This window comes from Ranitomeya variabilis, chromosome 1 (assembly GCF_051348905.1).
Source record: "Ranitomeya variabilis isolate aRanVar5 chromosome 1, aRanVar5.hap1, whole genome shotgun sequence".
NCBI classification, from domain to species: domain Eukaryota; kingdom Metazoa; phylum Chordata; class Amphibia; order Anura; family Dendrobatidae; genus Ranitomeya; species Ranitomeya variabilis.
In genome coordinates this window covers 22,319,817-22,337,509 of record NC_135232.1, presented here as the reverse complement: position 1 = coordinate 22,337,509, position 17,693 = coordinate 22,319,817, and the positions used below count along the sequence as shown (strand labels likewise).

Below are 17,693 nucleotides of genomic sequence, written 5' to 3'. Positions count from 1 at the left end.
TAGTGTCAGGCACAAGGATCAGCAGCAGACTCCACAACACATGTAGGACAATCTGATTGATCCCTACGTTTTGATACTAATTTTTGATTACATTTCCTTTGGCAATTTTTCTTATGGTTTTTTTTATTCTGCATAAATTGTCTGTATTTATTTTTGGAGGTTCCCTGTGTGGCTTTTGCCTTTGTTTGACATTCTCCCTTTTCATTTTTTTCAAATTTTGTCTTATCAATTGTTCAATAAAGATTTTTTTTTCCTTTGGCTAATAGTCCTGAAGCTCTAGATGTTTTCTGGTTCTCCATCTTGCTCCGCTCCGCACACATTACACACACTGCTCCGCTCCGCATACATTACACACACTGCTCCGCTCCGCATACATTACACACACGGCTCCGCTCCGCACACATTACACACACGGCTCCGCTCACATTACACACACGGCTCCGCTCACATTACACACACGGCTCCGCACACATTACACACACGGCTCCGCTCACATTACACACACGGCTCCGCTCACATTACACACACGGCTCCGCACACATTACACACACGGCTCCGCTCACATTACACACACGGCTCCGCACACATTACACACACGGCTCCGCACACATTACACACACGGCTCCGCACACATTACACACACGGCTCCGCACACATTACACACACGGCTCCGCTCCGCACACATTACACACACGGCTCCGCTCCGCACACATTACACACACGGCTCCGCACACATTACACACACGGCTCCGCTCCGCACACATTACACACAGGGCTCCGCTCCGCACACATTACACACAGGGCTCCGCTCCGCACACATTACACACACGGCTCCGCTCCGCACACATTACACACACGGCTCCGCTCCGCACACATTACACACACGGCTCCGCTCCGCACACATTACACACACGGCTCCGCTCCGCACACATTACACACACGGCTCCGCTCCGCACACATTACACACACGGCTCCGCTCCGCACACATTACACACACGGCTCCGCTCCGCACACATTACACACACTGCTCCGCTCCGCACACATTACACACACGGGTCCGCTCCGCACACATTACACACACGGCTCCGCTCCGCACACATTACACACACGGCTCCGCTCCGCACACATTACACACACGGCTCTGCTCCATCCTCCTCTATAATACTAGACATCATCCAGTCCTGCAGACACTGAGAACCCTGGAGCTCCGCCCCTGACCATGTGACTCCTCCCCATGTGACTGATCACATGACGGTGACGTCACACAGGTCCTGTCCGCACACAGCGGCCGCTCTGCAGGTGGAGGTAGGTGCTGTGTCCTGGGTGTAGTCGCCCTCTTTATAGCCGCCGTCACCCTGCTCTGTATATGGGGGAGACAGTGACGGCCCTGCTGTAGAGATGGAGGACAGCGAGTGATAGTGGCTGCAGTTCACGTCCCGTCCAGCTGTGGCGCTAGTGAGTGCAGTGTGGAGCGTTGTTTCGGGCTGACGCTGTGCATGGACGCTCCGCTGTTTGTTGTCTCCCGTGTCCTGATCTTGGGCCACACGGTGCGAACACTGAGCAGGTGACAGGGAAGGGTCCCGGGTCCTGATATTGTACATTGGTCGGGGGCTTCTACAGTATTAGAGGGGACCTGTGCCCGCGCTGACTAACTCTCCTTCTGTATAGTGTCGGCTGTCAGTCCGGGTCAGGCAGTGACTGACACTGAATGCCTCTGGGGGGAAATAAAGCTCATTTACCCCCTGCAGTGCTCGGCCAGGGGCAGGCGCTGGGCGGGAGGGTAATTATATTATTATAGAATGGTGGAGTTGGGAGGGACCCCCAGAGTCGTCGTGTCCAACCCCCGGCTCAATGCAGGATTCACTAAACCATCTCAGACGGATGTCTGTCCGGCCTCTGTGTGAAGACTTCCATTGAAGGAGAACTCACCATCTCTCGTGACCGCCCGTTCTACTCATTAATCCCCCTCACTGTTTTTTCTAATATCTAATCTGTATCTTCTCCTTCAGTTTCATCCCACTGCTTCTAGTCTCTCCTTATGCAGATGAGAATGATGATCCCTCTACACTGTGACAGACCCTCAGATATTTGTAGACAGCTATTAAGTCTCTTCTTTTTTGCAGCTAAACACTCCCAGACCCTTTAACCGTTCCTCATAGGACATACTCTGCAGTCCGCTCACCATCCTGGTTGCTCTTCTCTGAACTTGCTCCAGTTTTTTCCTGTCGCTCATGACAGCACCAACAACACTCAAGTCCCCCCTTCAAGGACAGGAAAGCTTCAAGGTAAAAAGGGAGGCTCTTTTCTCCGCCTCAGTGGTTTCCTGTCCTTGACAGGAAAACCTTCAGTCGTCAGCAGCAGAAGAAAGGAAGAGAAAAGACAAGTTCCCAGACTTGGGTCGGTGTGGCAGAGCACTGTCTCTGCCGGTGCCAGAGGTACTGGAAGCTCCGTGATGAGGGCCGATGGGGTCTCGGCCGTCAGTCATGCATTGTTCGCTAGCAGCCCTATGGCGCTGTCTCGGAGACTGGTCGGAAACCGGAAGTCGCGCTTTGATGACACGGCCGGGACCTTTCGGCAGGTACCAGAAGCTGCAGGAGACGCCGGCCGGCAGATCCCCTACAGGCACAGTATTTAAGGGTGGATCGCAGGCCACGCGGGGGCACTAGTGCATCGATGGAGGCACAGCAGCCCCAGCCGACAGCGCAGGTCCAAACATTCTAGTTCAAGTCAGCGCAGCTCTGCCAGGATGCAAGATTCTGCGGTCCCTAAAGGAGACTTTTCGGATGATGTCCTGCCTCCTGTTCCGGTACCCTTCAATTTCCTCTGAGTGGTGAGTGAGCTACGAGAATGCCATTTTAATAATGCAGACCTCTCTTCTTCTCTGTCTGGCCTTTCTGGTAGGATCTCCCTAGAAAGTGTTCAGGGAAATCAAAGCACAGAGCATGCGCTCTGTGCGGGCAGAATATGGCTAGTACATGGCCCAAAAAATTATGCCAGGCATGTATCAATGACACGGTGGCTACAGAGTCCTCTGACTTCTCTTCCACCTTAAGAACTCTCATCAGAGCTGAGAACTCATTAAAGTCCCAGTCCCTCTCAGGGACACCAAGAAGGGAAGTGTCACCCTCATAGTCGATGGCATCGGATGAAGGGGTTCTGCGGGATACGTCAGAATCATCCATGTCAGAAAGCGACTTGGGCTCGGGTTATTGCTTCCCTCTGGAAGAGGTGGACAATTTAGCTAAAGCTGTGAGGTCCACTATGGGACTAGTCTACCAGAAGGCCAAAAAATCTATCCAAGATGTCATGTTTGGCACCTTGGACAAAAAGAAACATAGAGCTTTTCCTATGAATGAGAAATTCCTGGGTCTCATTAGTAAAGAATGGGAGAAGCCGGATAGGAAAGGCCCCCTGCCAGCCTCCTTCAAAAGGAAATACCCCTTTGAGGAAGAGGCCACCGCGTCCTGAAGTAAAGCTTCCAAATTGGATGTTGCCATATCCAAGGCCTCAAGAAGTTCATCCCTCCCCTTTGAGGACTCGGGGTTGTTGAAAGACCCTCTTGATAGAAAAGTTGACTCCTTCCTTAAAGCAACATGGGACTCATCGGCAGGGGAGCTGAGTCCAGCCATCGCGGTAACCTGCACAGCAAGGTCCCTCATGGTCTGGCTCAGCATATTGGAAGACCAGCTGGGCGGGAATTCGTCCAGGGACTCAATTTTGGCCACGCTCCCAGTAATCGGGTGCATCGGCCTTTTTGGCAGATGTATTAGCCGACTCAGAGAGACTGGCCGCAAGATCTGCCACATTATCGAATGCGGGCCGGAGAGCAGTCTGGTTGAAAAGACGTTCAGGCAAAATGGAAGCTATGCTGTCTCCCTTGTGACGGTCAGTACTTATTTGGCTCAGCTTTGGATGACATGTTAGAAAAAGCGGCCGATAAGAAGAAAGGGTTCCCGAAACCTCCCTTCTCATCCTTCAGGCAGTCTTTTCAGTGGAAAAGGTACAACTGAAAGAGATCATCCACAGAACATAAGAGGTGGGAGGATAGATCAAAAAAGAGCAAGGGGTTCCTGTTTGGTGCTTCTTCCTGAAGTGATAGAAAGTCCTCCCAATGACTCTCGGCCCCAGGTAGGACGAAGGCTCTCCCTCTTCCTTCCAGCCTGGGAGAAAATATCATCCAGTCCTTGGATTCTCAACCTGATGGGGGCAGGGTTGAAGCTGGAGTTTGGGAGACATCCCCCAAACAGGTTCATCATGACGGCCCCACGAGTGTCCAACTCGGAGCAAAAAGCTTTAGAGGCGGAGGTACTGAGCCTTTTAAAGAAAAACGTTCTGTAGGATGTACCAGTAGGGGAAGTGGTAGGCTTTTAATCTCCCCTGTTTCTAATAAAGAAGCCGGATGGCTCGTACAGAACGGTTTTTAACCTAAAGGGTCTGAACAAGTTATTGAAGATGCCAAAATTCAAGATGGAATCAATAAAGTCGGCAATTCAACTGCTCTTTCCGGGTTGCTATATGGCCATCCTAGACTTGAAGGACGCATATTACAGCGTGCCAATACATGTAGCATTCCAGAAATATCTGAGTGGCGGTATCAGTAGGGGGCACCAAAAGGCACCTCCAGTAGAAGGCCCTTCCATTTGGCCTGGCTGGACTCTTGCTTGACTTGCCAGCAAGAGTGTCGCCTACCAGAGCAAAAGAAAGAAAAGCTGTTCAATCTTCTTTCCAGATGAATACGAGATCCAGTAATGTCCCTCAGAAGTGCTATGTCCCTCTTAGGCTCCCTAACCTCATGTATCCTGGCAGTGAAGTGGGCCCAGATCCACTCGAGAGTTGCAGGGTTTCGTCTTGGAAAGCCAACGTTCCTTGCAGGGGTAACTAGAGGGTACACTGACTATACCTTGGGAGGTTATACATTCGCTCCGCTGGTGGTTGCAGATAAAGTCCCTTCGGGAAGGGGTCCCGTGTTTTCCTCAAGTCACCAGGGTAGTTACCACAGATGCCATTCCTAGGGGGTGGGGAACACATCTGGGCGGCCATCTGGTTCAGGGAACGTGGTCAGCACTAGAGAAGAAAGCCTCCCCATATATGTGGGAACTTCTGGCAGTAAAGAATATTGCAAGTCACTGTGGCATAACTAAATCATCAGGGGGGTGCATGGGTCCCGCTCCCTAATGTATGTTACCAAGCGGATTTTCAGCCTTGCAGAGAGAAACATCCCTTCACTAACTGCACTTCACATCAGGGGAAAGGACAAAATAATAGTGATTTTTTTATTTATTTTTTTTTTAGCCGCAGACCACTTCTACAGGGCGAATGGTCCCTCAAGACGGCAATATTCAGGCATCTGGTGGACATGTGAGGGCAGCCAGAAATTGACCTTTTCACCACTCTCCAGAACAGCAAAATGGAGAGGTTCTGCTCCCTGAAACGAAGAGAAAGTCCTCAGGCGGTAGACACCTTTCGGATCAAATGGGACTTTACCCTGGCCTACGCCTTCTCCCTGGTCTGTCTAATGCCAGCAGTTCTCAGGAAGATCAGGCAGGACAGGGCAAGAGTAGTGCTCATTGCCCCCTTTTGACCCAAGAGGCCCTGGTTCTTTTGGCTCAGGAACTTGTCAGTCATGGAATCGTGGGTCCTTCCAGAGATCCCGGACCTTCTAGCTCAAGGGCCTGTGTTCCATCCTCAGGTGACTGGGCTGCACTTAGCCTGGAACTTGAGAGGTCAGTGCTAGAGGGTGAGGAGTTTTCTGCCAACCTGGTCTCTACCTTGCTTGCTGGTAGGAAGCCAGTCACTACAAAAATTTACGGTAGGACCTGGAAAAAATTCCTGTCATCTACAGGGTGTTCTATGGAAGGAAAGGTGCCCCTAAAAAAATCCTGGAGCAGGAACAGAGCCTGGCGTTTAGTACCTTGAAAGTTCAGGTATCAGCCTTGGGTCTCTGTATAATTACAGATTACAATTACAGCCACTGGCCAGGGTCCCTCCATGAGACTTGAACCTGGTCTTGAATACTTTAACAGAACCCCCCTTTGAGCCTTCAACTGAAGGATCCATAAAACTGGTTATATTAAAAACTATACTCTTAGTAGCCCTGACATCAGCACGGAGAGTAAGCGATATACAGGCCCTATCAGGAGACCCACCCTTTACCATGGTAATGGATGATAGAGTAGTTTTAAAACCTGACCCTGCCTATCTGCCTAAAGTAGTATCTAGGTTCCATAGGTCACAAGTGATATCGCCATCTTCCTTCTGTCCTAACCCAAAAAAATGATAGGGAAAGGAAATTCCACACCCTAGATGTTAGGAGATGCCTTCTTCATTATTTGTTGATAACAAAACCTTGGAGGAAGGATAGGGCTCTGTTTTTCTCCTTCCAGGGTTCCAGGAAGGGGATGGGAGTCTCGAAGGGTACCCTATACAGATGGATAAGGGAAGCTATCGGATTGGCCTATATAGGTGCAGGAAGACCGGTCCCTGGCAACCTGAAGGCCCACTCTACAAGAGCGATGGCAACGTCTTGGACTGAAAGATCAGACATGTCCATTGAAAGATCTGTAAGGCAGCTACATGGTCATCGCCTTCCACCTTTTATAGCCACTATAGACTGGATCTTTCTGCCTCTTCTGATCTCACGTTTGGCAAGAGGGTTCTACAGACTGTGGTCCCTGCCTAATAGAGTAATTCTCTGTAATTCTCTCCTTGATGCTGTCATGGGTGACAGGAAAGCACGTATATCACTTACAGGTAATGTGTTTTTACGGAACCCATGACAGCACCCTTATATTCCCTCCCGTTACTAAGGCTACTTTCACACTAGCGTTAACTGCATTACGTCGCAAATCCGTTTTTTGCCGAAAAAACGGATGCGTCAAAAAAAGTGAAAAACGTATGCAACGCATACAGCATTTCGACGGATCCGTCGCAAATCCGCTAAACGTTTCCGTCGAAAATACTGGATGCGTTGCATACGTTGCATACGTTTTTAACATCCGTTGCATCCGTTTTTACGATGGATCCGTTTTTTAAAATGGGAGGCTCCCAAATTTGATTGGCTACTGGAAAATATGGAAAACTATATAGTTACTGTTTTTACAGCCCATCTTTGAGGGTTTTAGTTTTGTGGCAGCGATGGAAGGTGTTCTTGTGAGGATTGCTAGTTTGGTTACCGACGTTATCTTTGAGACGAATCGCCTGGATATCATAGTGCGGGAGGAGGCGGCAGCGGAAAAACGGAGGATGCGTCTGCAGCAACGGAGACGGAGGCAACTCTGGATACATCCGATTAATGAACTACGGATGATGATAAAGGGATCCAAACCCTAACCCTACCCCTAACCTCACACCTAACCGTTTAATGAACATTTTCTGACAGTCATAGTGCCACGTATTTCAGTGTTACGTACTATAAATACTATAACTACGTGGTTATACGTGGCACTGAAATATCGTGGCACTGAAATACGTGGCACTTAAATACGTGGCACTTAAATACGTGGCACTTATATACGTGGCACTTATATACGTGGCACTTATATACGTGGCACTTAAATACGTGGCACTTAAATACGTGACACTTAAATACGTGGCACTTATATACGTGGCACTTATATACGTGGCACTTATATACGTGCACTTATATACGTGGCACTTATATACGTGCACTTATATACGTGGCACTTATATACGTGGCACTTAAATACGTGGCACTTAAATACGTGGCACTTAAATACGTGGCACTTATATACGTGGCACTTAAATACGTGGCACTTAAATACGTGGCACTTAAATACGTGGCACTTAAATACGTGGCACGTATATACGTGCCACGTATATACGTGCCACGTATATACGTGCCACGTATATACGTGCCAAGTATATACGTGGCCATATATTTGGGGTTGAAGGCCCAGGCCAGGTTTATATAGATTTGGGGGTGTCTGGCCAATTGGCAACAAAATCCAGCTTCTGAGCATGCTCAGTGTAAAAAAACGTATTGCAGCGCTGCATTGCGTCGTACGACGTGTCCCGACGCATCCGTCGCTCATAGGCTTCCATTGTAGCCAACGACGCATGCCGCAGGATGCGTCGCGACACGTTTTTTAGGCGGAGACAAAAAACGCTACAAGCAACGTTTTTTGCCGACGACGTATCGCCAAATTTCGACGCATCCGTCGTAAAACGTACACGACGTATGTCAATCCGTCGCAATACGTCACCAATACAAGTCTATGGGGAAAAAACGCATCCAGCAAAAACTTTTGCTGGATGCGTTTTTTCGAAAAAAAGACGTTTTGAGACGTAATGCAGTTAACGCTAGTGTGAAAGTAGCCTAAGCCATTACCTTCAGGTCGGTGGGTTATTGTATATAGTTTACCACCTAAGGTGCGGTTAAGAATAATTTGTATTATTGTATATACATGTGAGTACACAACTTGAAGGTCCTCACATGCTCTGTAATCGACTGATGCGGAGAAAGGAGCCGGCCTTTTTTTTTTCTTGAAGGTTTCTTGTCCTTGAAGAGCGGATCCCCTCTCTCGTTGGTGCTGTCATGGGTTCCGTAAAAACACATTACCGGTAAGTAATATACTTGTTTCAATGTCTTTTTTTAAAATGTGGTGCCAAGAACTGGGCACAGTATTCCAGATGAGGCCTGACCGAGGAGGAGTAGAAGGGGATAATGACTTCACGTGATCTAGACTCAATGCTTCTCTTAATATATCCTAGAACTGTTTGCCTTTTTTGCTGCTGCATCACACTGTTGACTAATGTGCAGTCTGTGATCTATTAGTATACCCAAGTCTTTTTCACACATGCTTTTGCTTGGCCCTATTCCTCCCATTCTGTGTATGCTTTTTCATTTTTATGGAGTACTTTGCATTTTTCCGTTAAAAACCATTCTGTTAGCTGCTGCCGACTGCTCCAGTTTATTTATATCTTTTTGAATCCTCTCTTCTCTAGTATTAGCTATCCCTCCTAGCTTTATGTCATCAGCAAATTTTAATCAGGTTACCCTCAATTCCTTCATCTAAATCCTTGATAAAGATGTTGAACAATACAGGGCCCAGGACAAATCCTTGTGGTACCCTACTTGAGACATTCTTCCAACTGGATGTTCAACCATTTACGACCACTCTTTGGGTCCGATCACTAAGCCAGTTATTAATCCACCTAACAGTTGGCTTGTCCATTCCATATTTAGTCATTTTTTCAATAAGGAAAGTATGAGATACTTTGTCAAATGCTTTGTTGAAGTCAAGATATACTATATCTACAGCATTTCCCTGATCCACCCAGTCAGAGATTCCATCATAGAAGGAAATTAAGTTAGTCTGACATGACTTAGTTACAAACCCATGCTGACTCTGGTTAATCACTGCATTCTTATCCAGGTACTTACATACTTGTTGTTTAATAATTTGTTCAAAGATCTTTACTGGTATATAAGTCAGACTCACCGGCCTATTGTTCCCTGGGTCCACCTTCTTCCCCTTTTTGAAGATGGGAACAACATTTGCTCTTCTCCAGTCTTCTGGGATGTCTCCTGTTCTCCAAGAATTTTCAAAGATTATGGAGAGTGGTTCAATAATTTCATCTGCTATCTCCAAAATAGGAATTTAAAAGTTCGGCCTTCTCAACATCCTTTCTTACCATTTCATCCTGTAAAAATCCTATAGCATCTTTGACTTTTCTTTTACTTTTGGCATATCCCCCAAAATCCTTTTTTATTGCTTTTGACATCTCTTGCAAGCCTTAATTCATTGTCAGCTTTAGCTAATCTGAGTCGTGCCCTGTAGGTTCTGCAGACAGCATTATATTCTACTTTAGATATGCCCCCATTTTCCATTTGATAAACATTTCTTTCTTCCTTCTTAGCACGTGTTTAAGTTCTGTGTTAATCCATCCTGGTTTCCTTAAATGCTTCCTATTCTTCCCTCTTTTTGGAATTGTTAACGATTGTACGATTAACAACTAAAGAAAGTATTCAAATATATTTATTTATATTATATTAGTTGTGAGATATCGCCTTATGTTAGGATGTAATATATAGATGTATAAATGTAAGGCAAAAAGAATAGGGACTCAAATATACAGCAAGCAATAAAAAAATGAGTATCAGTGGAATAAGTACATCATAGGTGGATAAGTTTGCATTGGTAACTCTTGGAGTCGTGTGAGTGGGCAGCACTGTGGCATTTTGGTTGGTATCATGCTGCTACAGTGGGGAAAATTAGTATTTAGTCAGCCACCAATTGTGCAAGTTAACCCACTTAAAAAGATGAGAGCGGCCTGTAATTGACATCATAGGTAGACCACAAATACTTATTTTCCACCATAATTTGCAAAATTAATCTTGCCAAATCAGACAAGGTGATTTTCTGGATTTTTTTTTCTCATTGTGACTCTCCTAGTTGTGGTCTACCTATGATGTCAACTAAATGCCTCTCTCATCTTTATAAGTGGGAGAATGTGCACAATTGGTCGCTGACTAAATACTTTTTTACCCACTGTAGCTTGTATCACTTTCATTGGATTTCCATCTAGGTCTTATTTGCTGTACACAGCCTTATGTCTTTGATCGCACTGTGCACTTTTTCAAGTTACCAATACAAACTTCTCCCCCTATCATGTTCTTACTCCACTGATTCTTATTTTTCATTTGTTGGGTAATCATATTTTTATACTCAGTAATAAAGAATTATATATGTACCAGTCGTCTTTGCATACTTTCTTTGGTTGTGAATATTGGTTATGGTATTCATTGTATGGTTAATGTTTATTTTCCTTTCCATATAATCCATATAGTTTATTGATGACGCTATTAACCTGCAGATTAAATACACCTATATTATCTATTCTATCACATAGGCCATAGACTATACATGAATTGCAAAAAAAACAAAGAGCAACTTCCTATAAGGCCAGACAAAAATTCAAAAACTTTTTTTAGACAATCAAGATAAAGCCAAAATATAAGTATATACACAATGAAAGGAAAAAAACACATGAGGAAATTGGTGAGTAACCCTGGACCATAAGATAGATATATAAAAAAAAAAAATTACATAAACACCATGTACAAAATATCAGCAATGATTTCCTGTAGTATCATAGAAAAAGAAGACGTAGACGTTCAGTTATAGGTACATGCAGTATGCATGTATATCCGTATATCCTTATAAATATACACTGCTCAAAAAAATAAAGGGAACACTAAAATCCCACATCCTAGATATCACTGAATGAAATATTCCAGTTGTAAATCTTTATTCATTACATAGTGGAATGTGTTGAAAACAATAAAACCTAAAAATGATCAACGTAAATCACAACTAATATCCCACGGAGGTCTGGAGTTGGAATGATGCTCATAATCAAAGTGAAAAATCAAATTACAGGCTGATCCATCTTCAGTGGAAATGCCTCATGACCAGGAAATGATGCTCAGTAGTGTGTGTGGCCTCCACGTGCCTGTATGACCTCCCTACAACGCCTGCTCATGCTCCTGATGAGTCGGCGGATGGTCTCATGAGAGATCTCCTCCCAGACCTGGACTAAAGCATCCGCCAACTCCTGGACAGTCTGTGGTGCAAAGCGACGTTGGTGGATGGTGCGAGACATGATGTCCCAGATGGGTTCAATCAGATTCAGGTCTGGGGAACGGGCGGGCCAGTTCATAGCTTCAATGTCTTCATCTTGCAGGAACTGCTGACACACTCCAGCCACATGAGGTCTGGCATTGTCCTGCATTAGGAGGAACCCAGGGCCAACCGCACCAGCATGTGGTCTCACAAGGGGTCTGAGGATCTCTTCTCGGTACCTAATGGCAGTCAGGCTACCTCTGGCGAGCACATGGAGGGCTGTGCGGCCCTCCAAAGAAATGCCACCCCACACCATTACTGACCCACTGCCAAACCGGTCATGCTGAAGGATGTTGCAAGCAGCAGATCGCTCTCCACGGTGTCTCCAGACTCTGTCACGTCTGTCACATGTGCTCAGTGTGAACCTGCTTTCATCTGTGAAGAGCACAGGGCGCCAGTGGCGAATTTGCCAATCCTGGTGTTCTGTGGCAAATGCCAAGCATCCTGCACAGTGTTGGGCTGTGAGCACAACCCCCATCTGTGGACATCGGGCACTCAGTCCATCCTCATGGAGTCGGTTTTTAACGGTTTGTGCAGACACATGCACATTTGTGGCCTGCTGGAGGTCATTTTGCAGGGCTCTGGCAGTGCTCCTCCTGTTCCTCCTTGCACAAAGGCTGAGGTAGCGGTCCTGCTGCTGGGTTGTTGTCCTCCTACCGTCCCCTCCACGTCTCCTGGTGTACTGGCCTGACTCCTGGTAGCTCCTCCAGCCTCTGGACACTACGCTGACAGACACATCAAACCTCCTTGCCACAGCTCGCATTGATGTGCCATCCTGGATGAGCTGCACTACCTGAACCACTTGTGTGGGTTGTAGAGTCCGTCTCATGCTACGAGTGTGAAAGCACAAGCAACATTCAAAAGTGACCAAAACATCAGCCAGAAAGCATTGGTACTGAGATGTGGTCTGTGGTCCCCACCTGCAGAACCACTCCTTTATTGAGGGTGTCTTGATAATTGCCAATAATTTCCATCTGTTGTCTATTCCATTTGCACAGCAGCATGTGAAACTGATTGTCAATCAGTGTTACTTCCTAAGTGGACAGTTCGATTTCACAGAAGTTTGATTTACTTGGAGTTATATTCTGTTGTTAAAGTGTTCCCTTTATTTTTTTGAGCAGAATATATATAGTACACATGGGAAATAAGAACGATAATGTACAACTAATGCCAATATGGAAATATGCTGGAGAACCGACATCAGGAAAAGAAATACCAATAGTATGTTATGGTATAGGCATAGCCACATTCAACACCATGTCATGTCTGACATACTGTACATATGCATATCCGGCTAGTAAGACCCATCTTTATATAGTATCATAAATGAGGGCAGCACGGTGGCTCAGTAGTTAGCACTGTACTATATATAGGGCAGCACGGTGGCTCAGTGGTTAGCACTGTACTATATATATGACAGCATGGCGGCTCAGTGGGTAGCTTTGTACTACATATAGGGAAGCACTGTGGCTTAGTGGTTTGCACTGTACTATATATAGGGCAGCACAGTGGCTCAGTGGTTAGCATTGTACTATATATAGGGCAGCCCTGTGGCTTAGTGGTTAGCACTGTATTATATATAGAGCAGCACCGTGTCTCTGATTAGCACTGTATTATATATAGAGCAGCACAGTGGCTCACTGGTTAGCACTGTATTATATATATGGCAGCTCAGTGGTTAGCACTGTACTATATATAGGGCAGCACAGCGGCTCACTAGTTAGCACTACTATATATAGGACCGCACAGTGGCTGTGGTTAGCACTGTACTATATATAGGGCAGCATGAGTGCTCTGTGGTTAGCACTGTGCTGTATATAGGGCAGCACGATGGCTCCGTGGCTAGCACTGTACTATAGAGCAGCACAGTGGCTCAGTGGTTAGCATTGTACTACATAAAGGGCAGCACAGTGACTAGCACTGTACTATATATAGGGCAGCATGATGGCTGTGTGGTTAGCACTGTACTATATATAGGGCAGTACGGTGGCTCAGTGGTTAACATTCTACTACATATAGAGCAGCACAGGCTCAGTGGTTAGCAGTGTACTATAGGGCAGCACTGTGGCTCAGTGGTTAGCACTGTACTATATGTAGGACAGCACAATGGCTCCATGGTTAGCACTGTACTATATATAGGGCAGCACAATGGCTGAGTGGTTAGCACTGTATTATATATAGGGCAGCACAGTGGGTGAGTGGTTAGCACTGTACTATATATAGGGCAGCACGGTGACTCAGTAGTTAGCACTGTACTATATGTAGGACAGCACAGTGGCCCACTGGTTAGCACTGTATTATATATAGGGCAGCACGGTGGCCCACTGGTTAGCACTGTATTATATATAGGGCAGCACAGTGGCTGAGTGGTTAGCACTGTACTATATATAGGGCAACACGGTGACTCAGTAGTTAGCACTATACTATATATAGGGCAGCACAATGGCTGAGTGGTTAGCACTGTACTATATATAGGGCAGCACGGTGACTCAGTAGTTAGCACTATACTATATATAGCACAGCAGGGTGGCTCAGTGGGTTCAAATCCATCCAAGTACAACATCTGCAAGGAGTTTGTATGTTCTCCCTGTGTTTGTGTGGGTTTTCTCAGGGTGCTCTAGTTTCCTCCCACACTCCAAAGACAAATTGATAAAAAATGGGGACACTGAGGATAATGTCTGTAAAGTGCTGTGCAATTAATGACGCTATATAAGTGAGTAAAATAAATAAAGAAAAACAAATTATTTGCAGCTGTATCATCACTTGTACACGATAGTTCTTTTTCCCACGTCCCATGTGTACTATATATATATTTATATGGATATACATGCATACTGCATGTACCTATACCTAAATGTCTACATGTCTTCTTTTCCTAGGACACTGCAGGAAACCATTGCTGATACTTTGTACATGGTGTTTATGTAATTTTTATATATATCTTACTGTCCAGGTTTAGGCTAGGTTCACATTGCGTTAACAGCAGCCCTTTCAACACATGCCTTAACGGGCTGCTGTTAACGCAAGTGCCGATATATCATATCGCTAGTGCAGTTAGAGCTAGCAGATGCTCTATCTGCGCTAGCGGCGATGGACCCGGAAACGCTGCAGCCCGTGTCCCAGGGTCCGTCACTCAATGACGGCACATCGCTAGCGTACGCTGATTGTGGGCGTGCGCTAGCGATGCGTCCGACATAGGACTTAACGGCGGCATTAACGGACTACGTTACACCGCATTATGCCGCGGTGTAACGTAGTCCGTCTAACGTGCCATATAAACGCAATGTGGACCCAGCCTTACTCACCAACTCCCTCATCTGTGGTTTTTTTTCCTTTTAATGTGTATACACTTATATTTTGGTTCAATTTTGATCGTCTAAATAAAGATGTGGCAATATTATCTGGCCTCATAGTAAGTTGCTCTTTCTTGGTTTTTGTATTACCTGCAGATTAACCACATATTTGCAAGTTAATAGCGTTATTTCTGGTGACCGTTTCCCTTTAAACCCCCACATGGAGCATAGTATCATGTATGATCAGTTATATGGGGACTACCCAGTATTTGTAGATCTACAGTTGCCTGAAGTAGACAGGACATGCTTTCACTTGAAGTTTTATAACAGAATTAGAAGAGGGGAAGCTGTGCTCTCCTGCCCATAAACCCCCACATTCACTGATACGAGCCTCCTCGCCTTGTTTTGCAGTTTTATAAGAGTGAGTAGTAAAGTCACCTAAGTGTCTGGGTCTGTACAGTCCACAGAGCAGTCAGTGTTTAATTGTACCAAGTGATCAGAACCCTGGGAAAGTTTACAAAGTGATACACAGAATCATGGAATCAGAAGCAAGAATAATTGTTTCTCAGTAGGTCAAAAATTCCCGGTCTCTTGGAGGACGGTCATCACATCTGCAGTGTGAATCTATAGAAGACATATTTTATCACAAAAGTCATCACCGTACAGCTTTGTGCTAATCCATTTCTTAAATTTCCTGCTGGGATAAGGCGTTATCATGCTCGGGGGCTAACCCAGTGTCTTTGGCTTGCTTGAAAAATACATTCAAGTCCCTGCGGCTGCATGTCTCACGGCTGTTCAACAGCGACATCACATGTAGGGATTACCTGTTTTTTAGGCAATCCCTGCATTTGTTGCGTATGTCGATCAGCCACGAGACATGCAAGTGCGGGGACTCGGAACATATTTTTCAAGAACACCTTATCCGAGCACGTTTGCTCATCACTAGTGCTGTCCATGTCTGGAGTGACAGTTTAGCTGTTCAATCAGGACAAGGATGTGGCAGGGCTTTATCCATGTGTCACTTGTCCAGTGTGATTACCTGGCTATTTAACCAGCTGTTTGCCTTTGATTGCAACCAGTTGTAGCTTTGCTCAGGAGGGGTGTGTTTGCTCTGTTCTCCTAGTCTTGTATTTCGGTCTTTGCTGCTTGACCTAGGATTTGTCTTGACCATCCGTTTTTCTAGCCCTTTTTGTCGTGATCCGCTACCTTTTTGGAATATAGACTTCGGATTGTTTCCAGACTACCCTTTGTCTATGAAGTACTCTCTTGGTTTTCGACCTTGGACCTCTTCACTACCCCACCTCATGGCTTATCTGTGAGTAGTGACTAGCGTCACGGTATGTTTATCATGACCATGTGGATGTAGCTGTCATGTGAAAGCGTCTCAAACATGGAGGCGTTGCCTCAACAAGATATCCAACGTCTCAATACAAGCAGAGATAATACAATATCTGCACTATGTATAGCGATTCTTGAAAATTTGTGAACCGTTCAGAATTTTCTATATTCCAAAAGTCCAACAAGTAAGTAAAGAAGGCCAGATCAAACAAATGAGAAAAAATAGTGGACTTTGAAATTTTTTTTATTACCTAAAGCACATAATCCAATATCACATGTCTGACAGTGGCAAAAGTACAGACCAAACATTTGGACACACCTTCTCATTTAAAGATTTTTCTGTATTTTCATGACTATGAAAATTGTACATTCACACTGAAGGCATCAAAACTATGAATTAACACACGTGGAATTATATACTTAACAAAAAAGTGTGAAACAACTGGAATTATTTCTCATATTCTAGGTTCTTCAAAGTAGCCACCTTTTGCTTTGATGACTGCTTTGCACACTCTTGGCATTCTCTTGATGAGCTTCAAGAGGTAGTCACCGGGAATGGTCTTCCAACAATCTTGAAGGAGTTCCCAGAGATACTTAGCACTTGTTTGCCCTTTTGCCTTCACTCTGCGGTCCAGCTCTCCCCAAACCATCCCGATTGGGTTCAGGTCTGGTGACTGTGGAGGCCAGGTCATCTGGCGTAGCACCCCATCACTCTCCTCCTTGGTCAAATAGCCCTGACACAGCCTGGAGGTGTGTTTTGGGTCATTGTCCTCTTGAAAAATAAATGATGGTCCAACTAAACGCAAACCGAATGGAATAGCATGACGCTGCAAGATGCTGTGGTAGCCATGCTGGTTCAGTATGCCTTCAGTTTTGAATAAATCTCCAACAGTGTCGCCAGCAAAGCACCCCCACACCATCACACCTCCTCCTCCATGCTTCACGGTCGGAACCAGGCATGTAGAGTCCATCCGTTCACCTTTTCTGCGTCGCACAAAGACACGGTGGTTGGAACCAAAGATCTCAAACTTGGACTCATCAGACCAAAGCACAGATTTCCACTGGTCTAATGTCCATTCCTTGTTCTTTAGCCCAAACAAGTCTCTTCTGCTTGTTGCCTGTCCTTAGCAGTGGTTTCCTAGCAGCTATTTCACCATGAAGGCCTACATGTCTCCTCTTAACAGTTGTTGTAGAGATGTGTCTGCTGCTAGAACTCTGTGTGGCATTGACCTGGTCTCTAATCTGAGCTGCTGTTAACCTGTGATTTCTGAGGCTGGTGACTCGGATAAACTTATTCTCAGAAGCAGAGGTGACTCTTGCTCTTTCTTTCCTGGGGCGGTCCTCATGTGAGCCAGTTTCTTTGTAGCGCTTGATGGTTTTTGCCACTGCACTTGGGGACACTTTCAAAGTTTTCCCA

At 45.7% G+C, this 17,693-nt stretch overlaps 1 protein-coding gene across 8 annotated transcripts in view; it reads left to right on the top strand.

The window, feature by feature from the left end:
• The window catches only part of LOC143802562 (uncharacterized), a 126,864-nt gene that overhangs the window by 49,738 nt on the left and 59,433 nt on the right, over positions 1-17,693 (top strand). The window contains exon 1 of one of the 8 annotated variants that reach the window (XM_077281345.1): positions 1,187-1,305. The exons of 2 other annotated variants lie outside the window; for them this stretch is intronic. The gene's annotated coding sequence lies outside the window, so the exon portion shown is untranslated. Of the gene's footprint in view, positions 1-1,186; positions 1,306-1,359; positions 1,565-17,693 lie in introns of those variants that run through there. 5 more of the 8 variants (XM_077281336.1, XM_077281344.1, XM_077281334.1 and 2 more) reach the window with 5 other exon arrangements.